This window comes from Pan troglodytes, chromosome 12, assembly GCF_028858775.2.
Source record: "Pan troglodytes isolate AG18354 chromosome 12, NHGRI_mPanTro3-v2.0_pri, whole genome shotgun sequence".
Lineage (NCBI taxonomy): Eukaryota > Metazoa > Chordata > Mammalia > Primates > Hominidae > Pan > Pan troglodytes.
Genome location: NC_072410.2, coordinates 66,673,993 through 66,694,045, shown reverse-complemented (window position 1 = coordinate 66,694,045; position 20,053 = coordinate 66,673,993). Strand labels below are relative to the sequence as shown.

Here is a 20,053-nt window from a genome sequence, read left to right as displayed (position 1 = left end):
TCACTGCCAAGTAATTATCTAGCTTGACGGGAAACGTATTACCTCCCAAGGCGGTTCATTTTAATTCAGACAGCTTCAACTGGTGGGAAATGCTTTTTCATACCTATTCAGTTTGATGTGTTTCTTGTATTGAGTAAACCAGAATTCCTATTAATTAAACTCCCCATAGTCTTTCCAGAGTTGACTTAACCTGTTACTTTTGGGAGGAAAACTTATTTACATTTATGGAACTTGGTGGATCCTGCCTTGTGAAATTCAGAATGCAGTCTTACATAATCAACAGACCTTTAGTGGGCATTTAATGTAAAACACTTGTTCAACTAAATTGAATTATTCTCTCCAGAAAGCAGTGATGGCTAGGACTGTAGTGCTTATAGAATGTGTCATTATTTTGGCAGCTACTGCTTTGGACTCTCAGTTATTTTATATGCACGGGTCTTGCCTGCATAGCCTGTTGCCTGTTTTTTTTTTTTTTGTTTTGTTTGTTTGTTTTAAAAAGAGTCTCACTCTGTCACCCAAGCTGGAGTGCAATGGCATGATCTCAGCTCTCTGCAACCTCTGCCTCCTGGGTTCAAGTGGTTCTCCCACCTCAGCCTCCTGAGTAGCTGGGCCTACAGGTGTGTGCCACCATATCTGGCTAATTTTTGGATTTTTAGTAGAGATGGGGTTTCACTATGTTGGCCAAGCTGGTCTCGAACTCCTGAACTCGTGATCCACCCGCTTCGGCCTCCCAAAGTGCTGGGATTACAAGTGTGAGCCACTGCAGCTGGCCTAGCATAGCCTGTTGTTAAGCTCCTTGGAGTGTGGACCTGTCTTGTATGTGCAGTCCCCAAAAGGCCTTACTCATGACCTTGCATTCACAAGATCAGTTAGTGAAAGAAAGTGAAAGTGCAAGAATTGTTCCTCCTGACACTGAACTGCTTTTCTTGTTTGCCCAAGGTGATGAGTGGTGGTAGTGGCAGTGGGTACATATGTGTTGGCATAAGCCCAGGGCCAACTCTCTTTTCTTGAGGGTTTTAGAGCTAATCTCCCAACAGAAACAAGTATTCCCAGGCTGGCCTACAAAAACCTATCACATTTCTGTTTCTGACATAAGCCTGCAGCACTGGCGGAGCTACAGTTGGGGTTAAATTGACACTTGGGTGTTGGTCTGGCAACCTGACAACCACATACCAGGAACACCCTTCTCCACTCATCTGCCTGGTGCATGCTTCCTCATTCTTTAGGCCTCAGTGGAATGTCTCTTTGTGGAACCTTCCTGATCCGCCCAGGCAGAGGGCTCACCTCTTTTTTCTTGTTCTCACCGTACTGCAGATAGTCCTCTATTTTTCCACATGCTGCCTTCCATATGTATCATTTCTATCACTGTCTCCTTTGTTCTTCTGTGAACTTCTGGAGGAACAAGATTGTATCTCACTTTCTCTTCTCCTGTGCCAAGAACCGTGCAAAGTAAGAAGATACTCAGTGAATGTGTTTGAAGGAATGACTACTGAAGTGTATGAGTTGTTAGTGTAGAGACATGCATTCCCAAGTGCTAGAGAATCTATTTGCAAGTATATTTTTGAAAGATAACATTTTTTGAAGTTGAATATTACTTGCACTGCTTTGTGTGCTGTCAGGGTTCTGCCATGGTAGCCATGACTAAACAGCATCTTTCCAGTTAACCCAGTGAGGGTCCTGTGGTATGGCTAAGCCACGAGCTGGAACAGGAACCAAGTGAGGCAGGCCCTGAGGATATAGACCTGTTTTAGACCCTGAGAGAGAACAGTTGGCAAATAGAAGGTGGTATCCACTGGGTATGACAACCAAGCATGGATCAGAAAAGCAGGGGGCTTTACAGAGTCTAATGGAATAAGTGAGAAGTCCTAAAGGTGGATGAATGTAGCAGTAGGAATCGGGGAAGATATCTTGTACTTCTGATGCTCTCAGGTGTAGACTACTGATGGTCAGCCAGCATCAGGGAAGACTGCCAGGAGTGAAGAGGTAAGGGATTAAAGGACGTACTGACAAGGACCTGGCAGAGCTCTAAACCAAGAGGGACACTGGTGTAAAGTCTTTTTGTCATTAATTTAGCAAATATTTATACCTACTGTGAAAATGCTTTCAAGAGGAGGCGAATTCTTGATCTGATTATCAGAAGGAGAAGAAAGAAGATGCCCAGTTACCAGCATTGAGGCATATGATCAGGGCTGGACTAACTAAGTACGGTGAGATGATGTGAATTCCTCGTTACGGCGATAGAGCTCCCTTAGTGTCTTTTGTTTCCACTTAGGATTCATCCTAGAGGCAGGATGGGGCAGAGCTCCTGGGGTCAAATAAACCCAACAGCGGCAAGAAGAAGGCCTAGGGGTTAGAGTACCAAGAAGGGCCTGACAAGCCATCACTTGACTGATAGAACTGGATCCAGCCTAGAATTGTTCATTAAACCATTAAATTGTTGACTGGCCACACCAAATGGTGGCATTACATAGCACAGTACAGGCAATATTGATTTTAATAACATCTTCTACTTGAAAAATAGTCCATACTTACCAAAATACTTTCACATTTCACTGGATTCCAAAGTTCTTTGATATAAACAGGGTGTTATATCCATTATTTTTTAGAGGACATCAAAGCACTAACAATTTAAATGGATGGTTTAACTCCTGGTTAGCTAGTGGCAGAGGCAGAACTAGAACCATGGGCTCCTTATTGATAGGTCACTACTCTTTCCTTTATCCCACTGCTTTGCTTGTGTGATGCTGTGACAACTTTTGGAGGCCACTTTTGCTGAGAATTCAGTCCAGGTCTGATTGACTTCTGGGAAACCGGACCTGCTGAGTCTAAGCATTCAAGAGTATACACTCAGCCATAATCATGAGCCCACGTATTGTTTCAGATACTTGCTTTAGGAAATATGCTTCAGTTCTGATAGTGGGCTATTATCTCTTTTTAGGAGGTCTCCTTAAATGTACTGAAGTAAATTAGCAATGCTAGAGATTTTAAAATATCAGTTTCTAGTAAAAATGCTTCAATTTTTGTGAATTTACCATTTTGCTGCATTATTGAGCTCCTCTGATGTGTCAGGCACTATTGTAAGATTTGAAGACATGGCAATAAACAAAATAGAAAAAATTCTGTCTTCGTCATAGGGCTTTTATTCTAGTTGGGGAGGGGTTATTTGTGAAGGAGACTAACAAAAACCAAGTAAAATATAAAGTATGTCAAATGTTGATAAGAGAAAAAATACAACAGGGAATGAGGACAGGATATGTGGGGGTGGGGGGGACAGGGGTTGCAATTTTAAATAAGATGGTTAAGGGAAAGGCTTCACGGTAAATGTGAAGGAAATACATCGCTATGTACATCTTCAAAATCTACAAACATCAATAGTAAATTTCCAAACTACTTATATATAATTACTAGTGAAAAAACAAAAAAAATTAATGAGTATATACACACAGCCACACCTACACACAGATGCATGCACATATATACATATAAAATCTAGCACTTACTTTTCAAATTAACTCCCCACTCTTTATGCACCTAACAGATGAACTAAGTTTGAATTTATGTTTTTGTGCAACTATAAGAATATGGAATGTAGCTATTACTAATCTCTGCTTTTTTATTTGCAGACCTCCCACCGTTTAGCTCAGTGATAAAATTCCACAATAAATTTTGACTTGAAAGATTTTAGGATATCATGAAAATGGGAATGACGAATGAAGGCTGAGATGAGGCAAATATTTGGCAAATCCCGTGAAGCACTTAGAGCAAGCTTTATTAAGTGTGGTGGAATCAGATAATCATTACTGTTTTTATTTTTATCTGGGGTCAAACTTAATTAAAATAAAACATTTTCTGTGGGTTTTCTAATTAGCCTAACAATTTATTGGTCTCCAAAGATCTTTGTAGATGGTAACTTTGGCACAGAGTTCTAAAGCAGAGGACTCTGTAGATCTGGAAAGAAGTTGGAAAATAATTTCTTTAAAAACAAAACAAAAACCGTCCCAGGAAACACCATGAGAGAATGTTTTGTGACATATTGGGAATTCAGTTGAAAGGTATTATTAGGGAGTCGATGGCAAGCTGAGTCCCCAAATGCCCAGTTTATCGTAGTTCAGAACCCCAAAGACCTAGCAGGAAATGTTGTAGCTGCCCTCTTGTGGTCAAATTGAAAGTTTTGCCTCTTTGTCTTAATACTCATAAGAAACAATGATACATTTTTCCCCTGGAGTTATTCATTTAATAATCTAAGAGTAATGAAACATTTAACATTTTCAGATGGGCTCAAAAAAAAACACCTTCCCCGCAAAGCAAGATTCAGCAGATCAGTCAATACATATGTTTTAGTGGAACAAAACTCCTGGCTATTGGTAAATTATAATAAAATTGTGGTCCCTTCCACCACACCCCAAGTAAAGTCATCTGAGGCTTTTAAAGGAAATACCTAAGTCTACAAATACTTTCTGGTGGAGTTGGTGGGGGCTAACTGCAGAGGAATATGGAGGAAATAATATCGGGAAGTGCTTTGGTGCTTGTCAGCTGGGTGATCAAGGCTCAGTCACTTCACCCAAGAGCTTAGACTTTAGTTTTCTCACATGTAAAATGGGACTGTTCAAAGGCAACTTCTAATACCACTTTTAGCTCTGAAACGCTATAAATATGTAACCAGATGGACAAAACAAACGGCTTTTTGGTCTCTGGGATTTCTTTCCTTTCTGTCCGTGTGGCTTTATGATTAGTGAACCAAAAAGTTGTGAGGGGAATTGCGTGATGAAGCCTTTGAAAATTGCAGGGCTACAGGGAGATTAGTAGAACTGCCCCCAATGGTCTTGTGAGAATTTTTCAGTTTATTCATACAAGTATTGAATTTATTAAGTATCAACTATGTACTATGCATTATTCTTGGTGCTAGTACTACAAAATAAGTATAGAGGAGAATCCTTGTCTTTAAAGTGTTTGTAGTTTGAAAAAATTAAAATTCAATCATTTCTACGTAGCCTTACACAGTTTGCTTATATGTTCATATGGTTCTGGAAATATTAAGGGGAACTTACCTTAACTTTGTCTCCAAAGAGCTTTCAGGTGGGATCATCTTGAAGCTTAGCAAAACTCCCAGTGAACTTTGGCAAGAGCTGGGTCTGGACTCAAAACTCTGAGTTCAGGAGAAGTGTGCCCTTTGGTGAAGCTTCCAATGAAAGAGGTGTCTGACTATGCCCTGGTCATTCTGAAAACTGCTCTTCCATGGGCCATTTTTTAACATAAAAGGAAATCCTACTAAGTCCTATATCTTTTTGGAAAATGCCTTTTCTGTGTTCTGCTTTTACATTCATAACATACTATGAAATAGCTAATTTAATAAGATTGTGTTTTAAATGATTTATGAATTTATTCAAAATTTTTACTTTATCAGGCTAAGATTGTTTTCTTGGATTTGTTTATTCCTCAAGTCCTTGTGCATGTTCTGATGTCTAAAGTAGAGAAATAATCTTAAATTTGGCAACACTAATTGTTTTGGATGTGAGAAAAGTTAAGCTATACATTATTAAAATGAAAGTTGATTTATGTTATTAGTTATACATATATACACATGTGTGCTATGATTAGGTTACAGGAGCTTGACAAAAATGATTATTCTAGATTACAAGAAGTTCTGGGAGGACCTCTTGATGACACAGATTTTTTTTCCCTGTTGCCTTGGTATTTTCGGAATATCTTACACATCATCTACTATATGTGGCTTTGTTGTAAGTTAGAGTTTGGTTAGATAGAACATTTGAACTCGATTCAACTTGGCAATGTGAAGAGCCTGGAGTCCAGTGATTCGTCTTAGGGAGGTGTTTGGGGAATAACAAAATATTTCAGAATCATTAAGGGTATTCCAACAGGGAATTTGGGAGTGGTTGAGATGCTTTGTGTGCTTCTAAGAAGGCAGGATGGGAGAGATTAGAAGAGGAAAATGGTTTTAAAATTTCACTCACAGATTTGTAAATATAGTCAGCATTGCTGCAGGTCCGTAACACAATAAAATGATTACAAATTGGTAAAAAGATGATGGCTCTTTCTGGTCTCAGTTTAATGAAACTGAGATGTTAAAACAAAAAACAATTTACATGTTACAAAGGTAAGGTTATTAATGTGTGATATTAGAGCTCTTCCCTGGCCAAAACTCTATCTGAAGACTTTTAGATGAAGCCTTTTAAATAAGTTTGTGATACCATTTTGATACAAATGGCGACACCACAGATCACTTCTTTATACAGATTTTCATGTAGAGATGCTCTGAGGAAGGTGCTGTGAAGTCTTGGAAAGAATAAAGACCTGGGTTCAGAATATGCTGGGTCAGTAATTTGCTGGCTGTGTGGTCGTAGGTAAGTTCTTTAGCCCCAGAATCCACACTTAATAAATTGAAGTGATTCTTCTTCTCTCATAGGCTTGTTCAGAAAAGGCTCCATGTTTTCTTCTTGCCACATCTTTCAGGTTTCTAGGAGAGTTTTGCTACATACCTGTTTTCCAAGATCATGTCAATCATTAAGGCCTAAAGAGCTAAAAAAAAAAAGAGAGAGAAAAAAATATTGTTTGGGTTAAGTAGTACATGAAAATTTAAACTCCCTCTTTTAGCTATGCCAAAGAGGAACACATTTAACATTGAAGGCAAAAGAGTCTTCGCTCCATGGACTGTAAGGAAACTTGCATTTTCAGGTTTTTATTTAGGTGTGGAGATATGGAGAACAGCAGGAGTTTACAATTTCTGCACATAGGGCTCAAAGGCTTATCCAGGCATTTTCTGCGTGGTTGTGTTTCAACCTGGTTGTTGATTGCTTTTCACGCAGACCTCTTTCCTACGTTCATTTTTTTCCTTCATTTAATTCAAACATTTTAACCATTGGGTGCACATTATTGAACACGATTCTTGTGTCTTTACGGTTTAGCATCATTACCTAATTCTGGACGACAAGCTCAAATGTATGTGCAGGTCAAAAGTGAAGCCGGCCCTATAGTACGACTGTGAGTACTGGAGACTGGTGAACTGGGGACCTCAGTCCAGACAGCAGCCACCAGTCAAAGGCTTGTTGCCACATCAGTATGTGAGCTGCCTAGTGCCAGATCTTCCAACGTTTTTGAGAGCAGTCAGAAATATAGACTTGATTTTTAAAACACTGTGCAAATCAAACAGAGCTCATTGTCTGAGGACTGCTTGTTTTGTGTACTTGAGTTCCTGATACAGTTAGCACCTCTCTCACTATCTGTTTCCTAATAATGTGATAGTTAAGAGCTAGATAAACTGGGATCAAATCATAGCCCCATCACATACATACTAACTGTGTGACTTCAGAAAGTTACCTGCTATCTCATTTATGAAGTAGAGATGATAATAGCTCTTATCTTATTGGGTTTTAGGGAAGACTTATATGAGCTGAAATACAGATGTGCTTAGAATAGTGCCTGGGATGTAGTAGGTGCTACTGAAGTGTTTAATATTGTTTGAGTCTCTTTTATATCATCTCACTAAGAGGCCACACTCCTCTTCTTGTGAGGCCTGGGAAGAGAGAAGGAAGAAGAAGGGAAACTACCCTTTATTGAGTATCTCCTGTTTGCCAGGAATTACGCCATGTGCTTTGTATAACATTTCCTCATTTAATCCTCATGTAGAGTCTTGAGTTAGATGTCATTTGCATTTTATAGTAGAGAGAACTGAGGCTCAATGAGATTCAGTGACTTGTCCAAGGCAGAAAAGGGATTTAGACTTAAGTAGATCTGATTCCAAACAGATCATTTTACTAGAAAGCTTACCACTCTTGATCCAGGGAGAGCTGTGAATTTGATGTTTGCTAGGAAATTGCCTTCTAAATGAATCCACTTGGTGTTATGAGAAAAACTTAGGACTGTAATGTTTCCTCCCCACCCCCCACCCCCCAAACTGGGAAGGTATCAGGAGACCAAAATGTTTTGGACAAGTCCAGCTTGGTGAGTAGATGGGTTTATTAAGACTTACTTACAGAGCACTCCTGGGCAGCAGCAGGACAGCTCTAGAGATTCATCCCACTTCCCATCTCTCATTTAAGCTAATTATTTGGCTCTTTGCCTACTGTGCCTGTGTGATGGGACTGTTTTCCTTGGTATGTTTGTGTTCTCAGAGACACCTGCTCCTCAGCTGGGCACGACAGCCTTAGCTCACCACCTGGCCTTTAAGGTTCAGGCAGTGGACATATACCCTTAAGTAACCTGGTAGGGGACCCATCACACTACACTTGGAGCCAGATTAACTATGGAGAGCTTTGCTCCTCATTAACCTACTGTCCCTGCTGGGCAAGCATCAGCTCCCTGAGGGGAGGGATAGGGTCTTTTTCTATCTGAAGCTCCCAACATATTCAGTGAACTCAAATGCTACAAAGATATGAAAGAGGGACTCAAAGTAGGCTCTCACAGTTTTGGAGAGTCTGGACATAGCATGCAATGACAGGTCTGGCCAGGCCAAGTATTAGCCTTTAATTCCTGCACTAAAAGCCCCTCAAATATTACAACACTTGTGCCTCCCTTTATAACAGTGTTCTTTATGGTATCAATTAATACAATCAGAGTAGATGGGAGGTGTGAAGGTGTGTGTGAAGGGAAGGAGGAAGGGAGCCAGAAAAGAAAGAAAGTGGGAAGCGTGTCTGTAGAGATAAGGAGAGCAGGGCTGTGAAAGGCAAAAGTCATTGGACAAACTTCCTGTCAGCTCCACAAAGTAATTTCAGCTTAGATGAACTTCCCAAATCAGGACAGAATCAAGAAGCACACGCAACAGTTTCCTTGGAAAGCCCTTTTCACCTCATTGGGCTCTGCTGAAAACAGCTTTTGTTTTTGGTAGGTGGAATAAAAGAGTATGAGAAGCTTACTCAGAATATCTATCTGCTGTTATAAATCACACAAAGTTTTTCCCAGTTAGGGCTTAAGTCACATCCATCTACAACTCTGAAGCAGAAAAACATGTGAGTCTTTCTGCTGGCCGGTGAAATGTTTTCAAAGGATTTTAATTCTTCTCCCATCTGAGAAGTTTGAACACACAACTTTCTAGTTTTTGCTTCATTGACTCAAATGTGTTGGGAGTCAGTGGAATTACCAGTCATGAACTAAATGATTAATAGGTCTGTTTTTAAGAATCAAGTGGAAAACAAATAGAGAAACGAGAACTACAGTTCCCACTCTGTCCCTTTATCACTTTGCTCTCTGTCTCCCAGGAGACTGAGGGACAGTCAAGGCCACTGAGTCACCACCTTGCTGTTCCCTTTCAGTCTCTCCAGATGGAGTGCCAAGGCTGCAAAGGCTGCGCCGCCCCATCCCGGGGGTCAGGCAGGCTCACAGATGGACCTTTGGAAGTAATCCAGATGCAGAGCAACACTGAGCCCATCCATCCAGAGCCAAGTGTCAGTGTCTGAATCAATGTTCAGCAAGAGCTCTTTAATAAGCTTAATATCTAGAGTCCTGTACTTCCTGGCTGAAGGAGCTCTGGCAAGTTACTTACCCTCCCTGATTCTCAATTTCCTCATCTGTGAAATGGGAATAATCCCAAAAGCTACCTCACATGTGTGTGATGATTAAATGAGTTTTACCATGTGTAAAAAGGCTTTGTGCAGTGACTGGCACATGTTCATTAATATTGTAAATATTAGTATAATGTTTTAGAGGTGTATTGATCACAAGAGCAGGTGACTATATTTGCACTGGAAATAACCCTTTTCAAAGTGCTTTTATTTTGCGAATGATTTTAAAAGGCACTTGGTGTGAGATCAGATACCTTCATTTACCACTCCAAAAATTAGAAATAGAAATCTCCATTTCTATTATAAGCAGATTTTTATTCCTTTGTGTAAATTATCAAGATTGTATAAAGGGATATAATATGGTCTTGTTCCTTGGAGGGAGAAAATGGTGTAATTATACAGCGAAAACATGTAGATAAAGCAATGATCAATTAGATGGGTTAAACATGATTAAAAACAGTCAAAGAGGGATAAAATTATTTTTTTTCTTTTTAAAAGAGGTAACTTTGTTCCATACTTACTGTTTCCATATACTGGATTGTTTCTCATTTACACTAAATGGAACACAAAATTGTCAGGCCCAAATAAAAATTTCACAAAGCTTGGTTTCTAGTTTGAACCAAAGGTGTTTCTTGGTTAGTATTAAGCAGTGTTATGAATTCTCAGGGATTATCCTTTGACATTTCCCTGTATCACATTTTTATAGGTAGGAGAACTGATCGGAATTACAGCAGCAAAGCAGAATTCAGAACTGGGCTCTGCAATCACAGATCTTCCCTTTGTAAAGTTGGGATGGAAGAAGTATAGTATAGCAGAAAGCCACAGACTTTAGAACCAAACAGACCTGTATATGAATTCTGGATATACCACTTATTATCGAGTTTTGAAAGTATTAGTTATTTTAATAAATTTATAGAACAAACGAGTGGTTCTCAAAATTTATCATGGATCAGATTTACCTAGAAGGTATGTTAACACACAGATTGTGGACACCACCATAGAGTTCCTGATTAGGTAGGTCTGCTGTTTGGTCCCAAAATGTGCATTTCTAATTAGCTCCCAGGTAATGATGGGGGCCTCACTTTGATAAGCACTAGGATAAATTTTATGCAGTATGTTACGCTTAGATGGTAGGTTGTGAATAGCTGGTTAAGTATTTGGGGCTAGAGTTTCCATATCTACAACTCGGAAGAATAATGGGAAAAACTTGATTTCCTGTAGAGACTAGAGATGTTGTATAGACACACCTGACACTTAGTGGGCAGTCAATAAATAGTAGATATTTTTCTCTTAGAGTCTGATACTCTTGGGTTCAAGTTCAAACTCTGCTGATTGCCAACTGAGTGAGCTGTTGTGAACTCCTTGTTCTCTTGAAACATCATTTATTTGTAAAGTGGATGCTATTAACTTAACTGTTCCTCCCTGACTCTCCCTGACAATTCATGAGTGGAAGCCCTAAAGCCTACTGTATTGGTATTTTGAAATGAGGCCTTTAGGAGATAATTGGGGTTAAATGAAGTCATGAGGATGGGGATCTCATGATGGGATTAGTGCCCTTATCAGAAGAAACACCTGAGAGCTCTGTCACTCTCCCTTTCACCCTATGTCTCTCCGTACCACCCCCACCCCTCCACCATGTGAGGACACAGCGAGGAGGTGGTCGTTTGCAAGCCGGGAAGAGAACCCTTACCAGGAACCAAATCAGCTGGCACCTTGATCTCATACTTTCTGGCTTCCAAAACCATGAGAAATAAATTTCTGTTGTTTAAGCCTCTCAGTCTATGGTATTTTTTTATGGCAATTCTAGCTGACTAATACAGTGGAGATAATTCTACCCTGTAAATTATGGATATAATGAGATGCTGTGCATACAGCACTCAGAACAGAACTGGCTACTTGTAGTGATGGTAGCTAATGAGTGTTAGTGTTGTTATTTAATAAGAACAATCGCCACTCTGTCGTTTCTTCCAATTTCTTTGCAGGATTTCTCCTCATGTAAACTTTGCTAAGTACTTTCCAAATATGATGGTCAACTATTGTGGGGCATGTGGATGAGATAAGAAGCGAGGGCTAATTTAAATCATTGCCTTTCAACTTTGTTGCTACAAATTAATTTCTGTCTCAGCATCTCACCTCAGGACCTCTCCATATTTATATAAGAACAAAATGGTATCAAACATTTTTATGTGTTCAGCCTATTCAATAGAGTAAGCCATCTTGTGTGGCTCATTTTTGTGACATTCCATTTTTCAGAGCACATTGGTCAGTTGTCTCCTGGGTGGTATCTTGCACATGTGTTTCCCATTAAAGTAGCAACTAAAGAGTGGCAACTGTGAATCTTTTCTGGCTGGTGTTCATGTTCCTTTTTCTTCTGTAATTAGCTTGGGGTGGACGTTTTTGGAGGAAGGGAGGGGGAGGCTTATTTATGAATTGAAAATTGGACTTGATACATGTGACACTGGGTTATATTGCTTAAACTAGCTATGATGAAATTTTCTCCTAGTTCTCTCTGACTAAAATCTCTTCATGTATAAGTAGCTTCCTCAAGGCCTTATGCTTCTATGATGTTAAGCACCTAATTTTGTTTTAAAAATCACATTAAAATATGAAAGATTTAATTGAAGCTTTAAAAGTAAAAAGAAAGAAATGAAGTCAAATGCCCCTGATTATTTTAAGAACAATATTTTATCATGTTGAATAACTACTGGAATCCCCTCAACACAAGTAAACAAGCTGTCGGGGGTCATTTTAATAGTTTTTATATTTTTACTTATCAAGAAGACATTATGTATAGCCACTCTGTAAAAAGTCTGGCAACTTCTTATAGACATACGTGTAGCATGTGACCCAGCAATCCCACTTCTAGGTATTTACCCAAGAGAATGAAAAGTTATGTTCACAACATAACTCATACATAAATGTTTACAGCAGCTCTATTTGTAATTGTTAAAAACTGAAAATAACTACATGTCCTCCAAAGGGTGAATGGATAAACAAACTGTGGTATATCCATATAACAGAGTATCACCTAGCAATAAAAAGGAACAGATTATTGAGACATGGAACAACTTAGATGAATCTCAAAGGCATTTTGCTGAGTGAAAAGTTACATGACAAAAGTTATGTGACATTCTTGACAAAACTATAGTGACAGAGGACAGACCAGTGGTTTGCTAGTGCTTAAAGTAGGAGAGGGACTGTAAAGTAGTAATGTTAGACAATTTTTGGGGTGCTAGAATTATTACCCTGACTGCAGTGTTGGTTCCATGAATCTATACATGTAGTAAGATTCATAAAACTATACACCAAAATAAGTCAATTTTACTGTGTTAATTTAAAAAATAATTTATGACTTCAGGGTGAATAGAGAAAGACATTATGTCTCTTTCAGGAATCTGATGACATCCCAGTATGGTAGGCAGTGAGGTTTTAAATGTGTGTTGAGTTGAATCTATTATGGAATTTCTGTGCAGGTTGGAAATGTCAGGAAGACATTCATTTTTGCTTGCTGTGCATAATGAAGGAATGAAGGAAGGATGGGTTCAATTTTACCTATGGTTTCACATATAACAACCAGAAATCATAGGATAATATAATGAGTTAACAATACTCATAAATTTCTTTTTGAAATCTCTAAACCTCATCACTTATTAACTTTCTGATCTCCACTGCATTTCAGAAATGAATTGCATCTGAATTCTGGGTCTGAGATGCCCGAGATGGGAAGTGGTTGGGTCAAAAGTGGGAGTTCACCTTCCTTTATACAGCACATCAGCTCTTCATATCCTACCATCTGAAACTAATTTGTTGTACGTAATTTATTCCATAAAGTTGCTGGAATAAACAATGCATGCAAACCTCCTTAGATATGTATTCAGCAGGGACTTACTTGGCTGTCTGTGATTTTCAGCTCTCTCAGTGCTTTCAGATGTACCATCCAGCACTTAGGATGTCATGTGGGTTCTCAGAGGGCCTATTATTTATAAACTAGGGTACTTGTGTGGGTGGTTTGCTATCTGTAATTGACATGACATGGGCCATGGTCCCCATTCCCAAGTTGTTCCTCCATCTAGTTCAGTGAGGCAGTAATGGGGAACAGACATGCCCATCCTGTGCCTCTGGTCCAGATAAACACAACAGGATTGGGATTCTTCGGTCAAATGTGTGAGAAATTACATTGTCGTTTGTCATTTGCCTCCCAGGAAATGAAAGGCACCTCAGATGGTGCATTTTCCACTGTGGAAATTAGTTGCTGGGTGTAGCCCAGCTTCACTTCTGCGATGTGGATGCAAACGCATTTTATAAAGTTCCTCAAATGCTTCCACCTCTCATCCTTAATGCTGTGAGCTTTGCTGAGTGATGGCATGATATAGAGAATAAGACACAGTTGTCCTCACAGCCCTCACAAATTTCTTTACAGTCCTTCCAACACAGCACCCCAAAACTACACATTCCAAATTTCATTTTGCCTCTTTCAAAGAGGGGCTATACTAGAGTCAGTATGGGCCGCTTCTAGTGTTCTTTCTCTCAAAAATCCAAATTTTCATTTTGTGCCTATAATTAAGTCAAAGCAGCACGCTTAAATATTTCCCTTCTGAATCCTATTCCATCATTGTCACTTTAAGATAGAAAGTACAGATAATTACAGAATATTTTAGAATAGTTGTCAGTTCTACACCTATCCTCTTGAGTTTCTCCTTGTAGCAAAAGAATTGTCCCCTCTGCAGGAATCATACTTGAAGGGCTCATACTTGAACTTTGGTACATGGTTTTCTCTTGCCTTATATTCTTGGAGGCCGGAAGTCCTTATGTTATTGAGAAATATTTTGTGAGCTTCTTCTATGTACCAGGAACTGCTCTAAGTACTGAAGAAATAAGACAAAGTCACAGGCTTTGTGGAGTGGGGGAAGAAAGGGGATAGACAAGGAAATAAAAAGATAATTTCAGAGCCTGTGAAATACTGGGAAAGAAATAAAATATGCAGCAAGATAATGATTGTAGGGATGGAGACAGTGCATTGTTTTAGATGACAGGTGGTCGTGGAAGGCTACTTTGAAGAGATCACATTTGAGCTGAGTCCAGAAACAAACCAATGCAAAGATTGAGGAAAGAACATTATAGAGGAGGAGGCTGTTTATCCATCAGGCAATACAGGCAGTTTTCATGTTTGAGGGGTGGAGGTAGAAATTGCCTCTTTCAGTATTATACCTAAGAATCATCATAACAATAAATACCTAATAATAATAATAAACAATTAATTAGCCATTCCCTCTCCTTAAAACCTTGGGCTGGGTGGGTTTGGAGATCCTGGTGTCTAAGAGAGGACGACTTCTACCAGGGAACATACGTCACAATTCTGTTAAATTGGGGGCTGCTGTAGTCCCTGCTTCTGTAGCTGGTCATAAGTCCTATGTTGATAATCATTACGTTAATTCTGTGTTCCACCTATTCCATGTTCCCTTGCCCTCTGCCAGAACTTTGGCTGGTCAGAATTTTTTACTTGGTGGGGTTAATCGAACCTTATGCCTATGGGATACAAATTCTTAGTGATCTTATCTTTATTCAGTTACCATAATTTCCCACTGATCAGTATTTTTGGGCATAGGACTACTGAACTGTGTACCATGAAATCCCTGGCTCCCAGACACAGTCTTCCTTGCCCCTACTATGTGCTGCAGCAACCTGATTTACCCTTGGTAACTGAGGTCAATGGCCTTGCCCAGTACACCTTGCCTGCTAGTGGTATTAGGAGCCCCAAGGAGTCTCAGCTTCCAATTGAACAGAACAATGTTTGGATATTAACTGTTTTCTTTCCTTCCCTTTTTCTGCTACTTCATATGAAAGGCACCGGTGGTGACTAACTTCATTTGCTGTGAAGAGATTTCTTTGATGAGAAGCAGTGCTATGTGGGATACCATGAGGGTGGATAAGGCATTCTGTAAGATGGTAGTTTTGATGGAAGCAATGCAGGCAGAGGAGGAAAATCCAGATCCAGAGTAAGTGATAACTGCAGTAAGGACCAAACACTGCTCATTCCATGAAGAAAGAGGTCCAGTGTAACCAACCTCCTACCAGGTAGCCGGCTGATTACTCGGGGAAAGGTGTCATATCGGGGAATCGGTGTTGGTCTCTGCTGGCAGATTGGGCACTTAGTAGTGACCATGGTTGGCTTGCCCTTGGGAAGTAGAAACCCTTGTTGCTGGGCCCATGCATACCCCCATACTGCCATCATGGTCACTTTGTTCATGAGCCCACGGGGTGATGACAGGGGTGTTTGGGGAAAGAGGCTGACTGGTATCTGTAGAACAGGTCATCTTATCCACTTGATTATCAAAATCCTCTTCTGCTGAGGTCACCCTTTGATGAGCATTCATATGAGACACAAATATTTTTACACATTTTTGCCCATTGAGAGAGATCTATTCATATACCTCTCCCCAAATTTGTTACCAATTTTCCAATCATGTTCCTCTTAAGCTCTTGAGCATCCAGATAAACCATTAGCTACAGCCATTCACATTGTACATAGTTGTACATCTGGCCATGTTTCTTGCTAAGCAAAGTGCACAACCAGGTATTCTTCTTACTGGGCAGATTTCCCTTCACTACTGTCCTTCAGGGATATCTTACAAAAAGGCACTCAGTAAATAGTGAGAATAACACACCCAAATAAGAAATACATTGCCTCCAAAATCCAAAGAGGCCCAACAGGCATTATGCCTCTTTCTTGGTTGTAGGTGAGGTCAGATGCACCTTGGAAGGGATATCACAACATGCCCCACAACACTGGACCCCTAGAAATTTCACTGAGGTAGAAGGCCCCTGAATTTTTGTCAGATTTATTTTCTGCCCTCTTATATGCAAATGTCTTATCAATAAGTGGTAGAGTAGTTGCTACTTCTTGCTCGCTAGGTCCAATCAGCATAATGGTATAATGTAATGAACTACTGTGATATTTACCTTTGAGGTAGAACAGTGAAGGTGTATTGCTATCCTTGCCAGTTGAAAGCAAACTGCTTCTGGGGGTCTTCACTAATAGGCATTGAGAAAAATCTGTTTGACAGATCAATAGCTGCATGAGAAATACCAGGGAATGTGTTACCTTGCTCAAGCAATAAAACCATACCTAGTACAACAGCTGCAGTTAGAGTCATCACTTGCTCAAGTTTATGATTATCCACTGTCATTCTCCAGGATCCATCTGTCTTCTGTACAGGACAAATAGGAAAAATGAATGGGGATGTGGTAGGAGTCATCACCTCCGCATCTTTCAAGTCCTTAATGGTGGTGCTAATCTCTGAAATCCCTCTAGGGATGTGGTATTGCTTTTGGCTTACTACTTTCCTAGGTATGGGTAGTTCTAGTGGCTTCTGTTTGGCCTTTTCCACCATAATAGCCCTTACTCCAGAGTTCAGGGAACTAATGTGGGGATTCTGCCAGTTGCTGAGTGTGTCTATTCCAAATACGCATTCCAAAATGGAGAAAAAAACCACAGGATGGCTTTGGGCACCCACTGGACACACTGTGAGATAGGCCTGAATTAAACTGATTTCTCCTAAGCCCCTAGCCTGACTAGTGGGTTACAGTGACTTTTGGATCTCCTGGAATTAATGTCAGTTCAGAGCCTATGTCTGGTAATTCCCAAAAGATCTGATTATTTCCTTTTCCCAAATTCACAGTTCCCTTGGTAAAAGGCCATGGATCCCTTTGGGGTAGGCTGAGAGAAATATTATTAATTTTTGGCAGTGTATCGAGGTCTTTCTTCAAGAGTACCTGGCTTCCCCTTCATTCAAGGGGTTCTGGGTCTGTAAACCAGTTAAGTCTGGGAATCAATTGAGTGGCTGTGACTCTTTTTATGGTTCAAGTTTGACTTTTATTCAATTGACGTAGAACTTTTCTGCTTATACAGATCAAGTAAGAACTTAGTAGGCATCCTAACTATTTCACTTCTATAAACACCATGATCAAATAGCCAATGCCATAGGTCTGTGTAAGCCATGTTATTTTAACTGCTGCTTCGACTCTGCTGTTCATTCTGGTAATCATGCCTACCATGCCTTTGGGGGTTGAATGCTGCCACTTGGCCCCTCCCATCCCAGAATCGAATTATTCCCATTGCATTTAGGTTTCCCAGTTCAGTAACTGCAGTTCCCATTGTGAAATCTGGCCTATGGAAAAGAGCAATCACAGAGCTCTTCAAGGATGCTGGGGCTCCGTTCACAAATTTATTTCTTTTAATTGTGATGAAAGATATGTTTACTGGACCATTCTAGGATGGGTTAGTAGGTCTTAAATGAAAAATCCACTCCAACATTCCAATTTTCCTAAGCCTTTCAACCCCTTCCTCTACATTAAACTGAGGGATATGGGGCATTTCAAATTTGCTAATGGTGGGCTATCTTTTGATCCATGTTTCAGCCAACCAGTCAACCAACCAACCAGTCAAACAATTATAGCCCTTTCTAAGTCCCCAAGCTGAAACATTAAACACAGAATCTCTGGTTAGTGAGCCCATATCAACAAATTTGACCTGATCTTATTTCATGTTCCTTCCACCATTATTCCATACCCTTAATATTCCTTTCCACACATGTTCCATGGATTTCTGTCTGTGTAAGTTAGAAAACCTAAGTACTGTAGTTCTTTTGAAGTACAGCACACCTTGTCATGGGCCACACTTTGTACCTCATCTTTAGATGCCTGCTGGGACTTGAGTTTAATTATAGGTCTAGAAGCAAAGAGGAGTTGGGGTCGGGGGGGTGGAGGGGTGGGAAGAGGAGGGTGGGGGGTGAGTGGTGAGAAGACTCAGCATTGTCTTGCATGGCAACTGCCTCAGGGGAGGTCATTATACTTTTCTCAGGCACTGCAGGGTTAATCTCCTCAGATAAGAGTGGAGAGGACAAAAACTCACCAAAACTTAGAGGCTTAATGTCCCCAGCTTTATCACTGTTTTCTTACTTATGGCTATTGTAACATTCAGGATCCCCTTCCTTCTCAATCAGTCCAATCCAAGAATTGCATATATTGGTCTGGAGCACAAGGAATAGTCAGGCTAGAGATATAAATTTGTGATTCATTAACATATAGATAGTATTTAAAGATATGAAACTAAATACCCAATCCCTACTGGTCTGGAGCACAAGGAATAGTCAGGCTAGAGATATAAATTTGTGATTCATTAACATATGGATAGTATTTAAAGATATGAAACTAAATACCCAATCCCTACTTTCCCTCAGAAGAGACTGTAGATGGAGAAAAGGCCTGAAGACCTAACTAGAAGGGTTTCTAAACTTTCATATTCAGATATATACTATTTCTCTGGAAAGGAGAATTAAAATGATGATTTTCAATACAAACCACTCGTTTCTCACTAATCCACTTACTATCCAAATAATTTCTAGAGCCCACTCTGTGCCAGGAAATGGTCTAGGTACTAGGGATAACATAGTGAACACTACATAGTTCCAGCTCTAAGGTACCTCTATTCTGGTAGAAATGACAGACAATAAAAAACTCCTAACAAACAAATATGTAACCAAATGTCAAGTAGTGATAGATACTATGAAGAAAAAGCCAGATAAGGGGATAGAAAGTGATGGATTGGAGGGGATATTTTAAATAGGGCAGTTGGAGAAGGTGTTTCTTAAAAAGTGTGGAGACAAAGTAAGAGCTAGCTATGTAAATGTCTAGAGAATGAAACAGAGTTGGGTATGGCAGGCAAGGAAGAATGGAAGGAACCGATAGAATGAAAAGCTAAGGGTCTGATCTGTAAGGGTGGGTAGGGAGAGAAAAAAGAGAGTGACAGAGAGAGGAAACTAGAGAGGTGGGAGGAAAGGAGGAAGAAAAGAGGTATAGATAAGCCAAATGGGCTGGGGCTTTTAAGGGTTAGAAAATAGACATTGAGCAACTATGGGGGCATTAAGAACCAGAAGAGATTCCTAGAAGTAGTGCTGAAGGTTATAAATTGTTTTTTGCTTCTGCTCTTTTTCAGATATAAATAGAAGTGGAAACAATTTTTTGAATGACTTATGGCCATTGGCCTGTATTTCTTTTTAATGCAACACTCCACTGAAAGTGGGCCATATGGTTTATATTTGAGTTATATTTAAGAAACATTAAATTTATGTTTCACATTACCTGCAGGAAAGTGAATACAGATATCTTGCATAGTAGCCTTTTCTCCCTTCAGGGAACATATTCAGCTAAGTCCATAAAATAGATATACATAACATCTGTACAGTATATAGTGTGATAGTTGTCAGAATCAAAATGGAGTTGCTGTGCCAAAAAAAAACCCCTCTGCCAAACTGAGCTGGGGAAGGACATGAAGAGAGGATTCTCATTCATAAATGCCAGAAAACAAAAACTATCACAAAAGACTGCAAAAACTGCAACCTTGCACAAGCTTCTGCTAGGACCTCTGCTCAGCAGCTGCCTGTCCAACCTTGGACTGGTGTCACTCTTGTTAGTAATCCTTGTAGCCAAAGATATTATCTCAAAACAATTAGGTAATCCTCATTTTTTCTTTAAAAATC

General features: G+C 39.8%; 1 long non-coding RNA gene across 1 annotated transcript in view; it reads right to left on the bottom strand.

The window, feature by feature from the left end:
• Positions 1–3,161: 3,161 nt before the first annotated feature.
• The window catches only part of LOC129143127 (uncharacterized), a 53,382-nt gene continuing 36,490 nt past the window's right edge, over positions 3,162–20,053 (bottom strand). Inside the window, exon 3 of the long non-coding RNA XR_008546243.1 lies at positions 3,162–6,537. This is a non-coding gene — a long non-coding RNA (uncharacterized LOC129143127). The remainder of the gene's footprint in view (positions 6,538–20,053) is intronic.